The following is a 7,715-nucleotide window of genomic DNA, read 5'->3' on the forward strand; positions in this document are numbered from 1 at the left end:
ACTTAATTAAAGAATTTTTTTAATTTGTTTAGTTAGAGACTAATCAAGATTTTTATTCAAGTAAACATAAAGAAATGGGTTTTAATAGAGAAAAATATATTTTTAAGGCGTAATGTCAAATTTTCAGTGTTTTTTTTTAATGCTCGATACTCAATAGAACAAAATGATTCTCTTTTCGGAATCAGGGTAAGCAATTACGCAATGGCAATGGGATGACGTCAGAAAACCATTAGGAAACTTCAGACAGGACATGCAATATTTAGAAGACCCTCGTTTGACTTCTGATTTCACTCACCAAACACGTCATCCCAGCCATCACTCATAGACGTATAAATAGCAGCTAACCACTCCCTAAATTTAGCAATCCCTCTCTCTCTCTCTCTTTCTCTCTCTCTCATTCTACTAGCTAAAGCTCTCATACGAATTAATCAAGGGCAATTTTGTGATGTCTACAGAACAAGAACACCCCAAGAAAGCCTTTGGTTGGGCCGCCAGAGATTCATCTGGCGTTTTCTCACCCTTCAAATTCTCAAGAAGGTAAATATTAAACCAAACTTCCTCATCAACTTCTTGTTTAATCAATCTTTTTACATGTTCTCTAAAAATTGCATTTTTTGGCTGCAGAGAAACCGATGACAAAGATGTGATGTTTAAAGTGTTATACTGTGGAATATGCCATTCAGACCTTTACATGGCCAAGAATGAATGGGGAAGGTCTAACTATCCATTGGTTCTCGGGTACATACTAAACTTGCATTTTAAATGCTACAAGTACTAATGTCAAATGGTACATTGTAGAATGAACACATACATTTATAGTATCTGAATTTGGATTTTGGTATCCATTTAAGTTATGGAATGTGAACTAGCCAATACAGACATGAGATTGTTGGTGTAGTGACAGAGGTAGGGAGCATGATAGGATACTGTTGGTGATATTTGTACAAGGTTGTGATAGGTTGATATTGTTAGTGAGAAGTGTCTGGGAATCATTGATTGAATGTTGTGGTTGTTAATTGATGATTAGTTAGGAAAATATCGTGTAACTACCCTAGCTTGCAATCTAGTATAAATACTGGATAATTGTGCAAATGCAGGATCATGATTTGTAACAGAAGTTTGTTAGTAATACAAGAGGAATTATCAGCATATAAGTAAAGGTTAGAACAAGGGTTCTATTATTGGTATCAGACAGTAACAGATCTCCACGTTTCCCTTCTTGTATGACTCGCGCATCTACGCGTGCTAACACCATGGATGCACGGGTAACGATTCTTGAAGGCTCCGTCTCGGAAATTCAGTCGTCTGTCGCGACGATCAGTTCGACAATGCAGAATCTGTCCAGCGTGATTGCTTCCATGGAGGGCCGATTCGCATCTTTGGAGACTCATTTCAATGGTGCTGATCGCACTCGATGGGATCAATTTGACCATGGCGATTCTTCCAATCCAATTGGGGGATCCGAAGATACCTTGCCTGATCCGGTGATTCATATGGGTCAGCGCATTCATCGCCAAGAATCATTTTTTCAGCCCCAACCGCCATTAGTGAAGCTTGAATTTCCACGATTTTCAGATGGTGATGATGCTTTAGCATGGGTCTATCGTGCAGAGCATTATTTTGACTATTTCACCATTGATGATAAGCAGAAGGTGAGAATGGCCTCGTTCCACATGGATAATGAAGCCTTGCAGTGGTTTCAACGGAGAAATTGTATCAAGAATTACCCAAAATGGGAGGAGTTTGTTCAGATTTTCTGCAAAGAATTTGGTCCATCAGAGTTTGAGGATTTCACCGAAGCCTTAGTTCAATTGAAGCAGTTGGGTTCTCTCAAAGATTATGTTGTGGAGTTCCGCTGATTGGCGAATCGCACTAAGGAGATCAGTCTGGTGATGCTGAGAAGCTGTTTCATTGGTGGGTTGAAGTTCGAAGTGCGTCACGACGTCAAATTACTCCGTCCATCCGATGTTCATGAAGCAATTGCCTTGGCTTTTCAGGTGGATGCCAAATTGGCAGACATCAAGGTTCGAAATTTTTCTAAGAACCCAAATTCTTTTTCTAGCAATTTCACAAATCAGAAATCTTCACCTCTGTTCATTAGTCATAGCTCTTCTTCTAGCACAAATTCTAAGCCTAGTAATGTGAGAAAAATGTCTTTTGAAGAACTTCAAGATCGTCGTAAGAAGGGTCTATGCTATTCGTGTCCGGAAAAATAGGTTAGGGGTCATGTTTATGCGAATCAACAATTGCTGTTATTGGATGTATTGGCTGAACGATCTGTTGGTATGGAAGTCACTGATTGTGAGGATCAAGAAGATCAACATGTGGAAATCACAGATTGTGAGGATCAAGATATCCAAACCATGAAAGTTACTGGTTTAATAAAAAATTGTCCTGTGATTGTCTTGCTTGATTCTGGAAGTTCCCACAATTTTATTAGCCTATCTGTTGCCAAGAAATTAGGCTGAAGTGTTGATGCCAATAAATCTTTTGAGGTCATGATAGCAAATGGGGGTACTATTTCGAGTAAGGGTTGTTGTTCACAGGTCAAATTACAGATTCAACAGTATGAGTATACTTCTGATTTTTATGTGTTACAACTGGGTGGCTGCGATGTTGTTCTTGGAGCACAATGGCTTAGAACTTTAGGTCCTATTCTTTGGGATTTTGACAAATTAAAAATGGAGTTCAGTTTGGGGCAGAAACATTATTGTATTTCCAGTTATCCTCCCCCCTCACCAATGACAGTTTCAGCATGTCAAGTGGAAAGATTGCTTTTACAGGGTCCTTTTGGTATGATTCTATTTTTTGTGGAACCGGAGACACAAGTGGCTGTGGTTGGGACTCTTTCTGACCTTCAACAAACTGAATTAGATGCCTTACTCTCTCAATTTGCTGCTGTATTCCAGACCCCTACCACTCTGCCACCTTCACGATCTCATGACCACCGCATTCCATTGTTGGAAGGCAGCAAGCCTACAAGTGCAAGGCCTTATAGATATGGTCCCTTTCAAAAATCGGAGATTGAAAAATGTGTACAAGACTTGCTCGATTCTGGTTTTATTAGAGCTAGCAACAGTCCCTTTTCTTCACCTGTGCTGCTAGTAAAAAAGAAGGACAATAGTTGGCGGATGTGCATGGATTACAGGGCCCTTAATTTGTTGACAATCAAAGATAAGTACCCCATTCCATTGATCGATGAGTTGCTAGATGAATTGTTTGGTGCTCAATTTTTTTCCAAGTTGGATTTACGAGCCGGTTATCATCAGATCCGGGTTCATCCGAGTGACATTGAAAAGATAGCTTTTCGTACTCATGATGGTCATTACGAATTCCTCGTCATGCCATTTGGACTTACAAATGCTCCGGCTACTTTCCAAAGTTTGATGAATGAGATTTTTCGGCCTTACTTGAGGAAGTTCGTCTTAGTTTTCTTCGATGATATTTTAGTCTATAGTTCTTCTTGGGCAGCTCATTTACACCATTTATCCTTGGTTTTAAGGATTCTTCAGACCCACCAACTCTTTGTGAAGAAGACAAAGTGTGATTTTGGTAAATCCCAAATTGAATACTTAGGTCATATGGTTTCCAGGGAAGGTGTAGCTGCAGATCCAGCTAAACTTCAGTCCATCCAAGATTGGCCCGTTCCTAAGTCAGTAAAGGCTCTACGAGGATTTCTTGGCCTTACCAGTTATTATAGGAAGTTTATTCCTAATTATGGGAAAATTTGTGGACCTCTCACTGTGCTTACAAAGAAGGATGCCTTCAAGTGGACTAATGAGGCAGATGTGGCTTTCCAAACTCTCAAGGCTGTTATGGTTTCGCCTCAAGTACTTGCCTTGCCGGATTTTTCCAAGGCTTTTACCATTGAAACAGATGCTTCCAATACTGGGATTGGTGCTGTTTTACATCAAGATGGTAAGCCTATAGCCTTTACAAGCAAGGTTTTAGGTCCTCGAGCTCAGGCCATGTCTACCTACGAAAGGGAAATGCTAGCTATCGTCCATGCAATCAAGAAATGACAGTCTTATATTCAGGGAACACACTTTATTATCAAAACTGATCATCACAGTTTGAAGTTCTTTTTACAGAATAGGGCACACACCCCGTTTCAGCAGAAATGGATCTCTAAACTTCTTGGTTTTGATTACGAAATACAATATAAACAAGGTTGTGACAATGTGGCTGCTGATGCTCTGTCTCGAATGCATTCTGAGGTAGAATTAAATGTCATTTCCTATCCTTTTATGGGCTGGTTAGATGATATCCGAAGACATGGGGAACAAGATCCTTGGGTTGTCTCCAAGATTAAAGAATTGTTCTCTCCTGGTGCTACAGCTTCCCATGATAAGTACCATTTTGACAATGGCTTTCTCAGATACAAGGGCCGAATTGTTTTGGGCCCATCGAGTTGTTGGAGGAATAAGGTCTTCTATGAACATCATTGCACTCCGATGGCAGGACATTCTGGTTTTCTTAAGACCTACAAACGAATTTCCAGATCGTTTTATTGGCAAGGCATGAAATCTGACTTTATGCAATGGGTGGCAGCATGTCAAGTATGTCAACAAAATAAGAATGAGACCATTGTTTCTCCGGGGCTGCTCAATCCTCTCCCTATTCCTTCTACTGTTTGGACAGATATCGCTATGGATTTTATAGTGGGTTTTCCTCCTTGTAAGGGAAAAACTATTATCTTTGTGGTGGTCAATCCTCTTTCTAAGTATGCTCATTTTTTGCCGATGTCTCATCCCTACACTGCTCACTCAGTAGCTCAGTTATTTGTTGACCATATTTTCAAAGTTCATGGAATGCCCTCAACAATTGTAAGTGATCGAGATCCTGTTTTTCTCAGCTCCTTTTGGAAGGAATTTTTTACACTACAAGGATCCCAGTTGTGTATGAGCTCCGGTTACCATCCTCAAACAGACGGTCAAACGGAGGTTACTAACAGAGGGTTGGAAACATATTTGAGATGTTTTTGTAGTCATCAACCAAAGAAATGGGTTCCATGGCTTCCTTAGGCGGAATGGCACTACAATACTACTTTCCACACCTCTTCAAAGCTTAGACCTTATGAGGTTGTTTATGGTCAACCTCCGCCTATTGTGCCTACTTATGAATCAGGAGCAACAAAAATTGATTTGGTTGATAGGAGTTTACAAGAACGTGACAGGATTTTATCCCAGCTTAAAACTAATCTTGTTGCTGCCCAAGTACGCATGAAGCAGCAAGCGGACAAGCATCGCAGTGAAAGATCTTTTGACGTGGGTGATATGGTATTTCTCAGATTAGTACCTTATCATCATCAATCTCTTGCTAAGCATCCTTTTCACAAACTACAACCGAGGTTTTATGGGCCATTCAAAGTATTACAAAAGGTGGGATCAGTTGCTTACAAGATAGATTTGCCTGCAAATTCCAAACTTCATCCAGTTTTCCATGTGTCTTGCTTAAAAAAGCAATTGGGCACTGGTCTTGTCCCTGCAACTCCTTTACCGGTGGTAACCGAGGACGGCATAGTGAGGACTATCCCATGGCAATCTTACAACACCGGGTGCTCCGCACTGGTACTTCTTCTCAAACTCAGGTTTTGGTGCAGTGGAAGCATCATTCCAAGGAAGATGCCACTTGGGAAGACTTTGCGGCATTCAAACAGAGATTTCCTACATTCCAACCTTGAGGACAAGGTTCGTTTTTAAGGGTGGGGTATTGATAGGATACTGTTGGTGATATTTGTACAAGGTTGTGATAGGTTGATATTGTTAGTGAGAAGTGTCTGGGAATCATTGATTGAATGTTGTGGTTGTTAATTGATGATTAGTTAGGAAAATATCATGTAACTACCCTAGCTTGCAATCCAGTATAAATACTGGATAATTGTGCAAATGCAGGATCATGATTTGTAACAGAAGTTTGTTAGTAATACAAGAGGAATTATCAGCATATAAGTAAAGGTTAGAACAAGGGTTCTATTAGAGCAAAGTACAAATTTTCAATGTTGGAGACAAGGTAGGTGTTGGATGCATGGTGGGATCTTGTAAATCTTGTGAAAGTTGTTCTGACAATCTTGAAAATTACTACCCCAAATCGATACTTACTTATGGTTCCAAGTACTACGATGAAACCACCGTATACGGAGGTTACTCTGACATCATGGTGGCCAATGAACATTTTGTAGTCCGTATCCCAGACAACCTTCCCTTTGATGGAGCGGCTCCTCTCCTATGCGCTGGGATTACAACTTACAGCCCTTTAAGATATTTCGGACTTGACAAACCAGGTATGCATGTGGGTGTGGTGGGTTAGGTGGTCTAGGCCATGTGGCTGTCAAGTTCGCTAAGGCCATGGGGGTTAAGGTTACTGTCCATTAGTACCTCCCTTAATAAGAAGGATGAAGCAATCGAACATTTACACGCTAATTCGTTTTTAGTCAGCCGCAATGAAGATCAGATGCAGGTACAATGAGTATTAAATTAAACAAGTTTGTTTAGTGATTCAAGTTTATTTGAAGTGTGTAAGGATGGCTGAACTTTTCTGGTTTTTTTTTGTGTGGATTTTTTAGGTTGCCACGGACATATTGGATGGTATCATTGACACGTTTTCTGCACTCCACCCTCTATTGCCTTTAATTGGTTTGTTGAAGTCTGACGGAAAGCTAGTGATGGTTGGAGCACTAGAGAAGCCTTTTGAGTTTCTTGTTTTTCCTTTGCTCGTGGGTAAGCATGCATGTAAAATAATGCACTGACATGTTTACTTTTTCTTTCCTTCATACAAATTATATTTCCATTGAGGAAGGAGGATTTGTGGCATGACGGGTTTACTTTTTAAACTGTGTAATGTCTTTGGCGGCAACTTCTTTATAAGGGTACATTTTGCAATTGCAGGAAGGAAGATTGTAGCTGGCAATAACATTGGGGGCATGAAGGAGACGCAAGAGATGATTGATTTCGCAGCCAAGCACAACATAACAGCTGATATTGAGGTTATCCCAATGGATTATATGAACATTTCCATGGAGCACCTTCTTAAAGCAGATGTCAGATATCGATTTGTCATCGATATTGGAAACACATTGAAGTCTACCTTGTAGACTTTGCATCGATGCATGTAGAACTGATGCCCTTTGGGCTTTTGTTTCCTTTTTTCTGAAGAATCAACTCTGTTTCCGGTTTTTTATAATTATGTTTCTGGTTTTTGTTTATGTTTTAGGTCACATTATGAGTGGAATGTAATAGTGCATTATGAGTTAATGAATAAATGGAATGCGTGTATTTGAGAATTAGTGTCATGTGGGATTTGTTTTGGTTTGTCTTGTAAATAATGCCCCAAATGGTAACATGAATCGGTAAATATTCTCCAACAATTCTGGGGTTACTAAAAGGGTTTTTATTGGCACCTACAAAGTCATAGCAATTGATGATGAAATATATATCAAAAACCCCACAAATTAGTCCTTGGATCCAAATGGATGAACTCTACCACACAGGTATAGTCACCGTTCAAATGGACAAACTAATTTACATTTTCCACCTTCTCTCCTTCCTTCTTAACCCTCATTCGGATGTGAAATCAAACTTGTGCGCAGTCACAGTTACACAGTCATCTTGTCGTCGCACAACACCAAGTCCCTTGTGGTGACAAATAACAAATATCAATGGCAAGAAATAATGGTGATAACAAATAACAGATTATATGGTTGTATGAGTAGATGA

General features: G+C 39.8%; 1 pseudogene; it reads left to right on the top strand.

Annotated features, from left to right (window-relative positions):
* The first annotated feature begins 445 nt into the window (after positions 1-445).
* Positions 446-7,093, top strand: LOC137728022 (probable mannitol dehydrogenase; annotated as a pseudogene).
* The last annotated feature ends 622 nt before the right edge of the window (positions 7,094-7,715 follow it).

This window comes from Pyrus communis, chromosome 3 (assembly GCF_963583255.1).
Source record: "Pyrus communis chromosome 3, drPyrComm1.1, whole genome shotgun sequence".
Taxonomy (NCBI): domain Eukaryota; kingdom Viridiplantae; phylum Streptophyta; class Magnoliopsida; order Rosales; family Rosaceae; genus Pyrus; species Pyrus communis.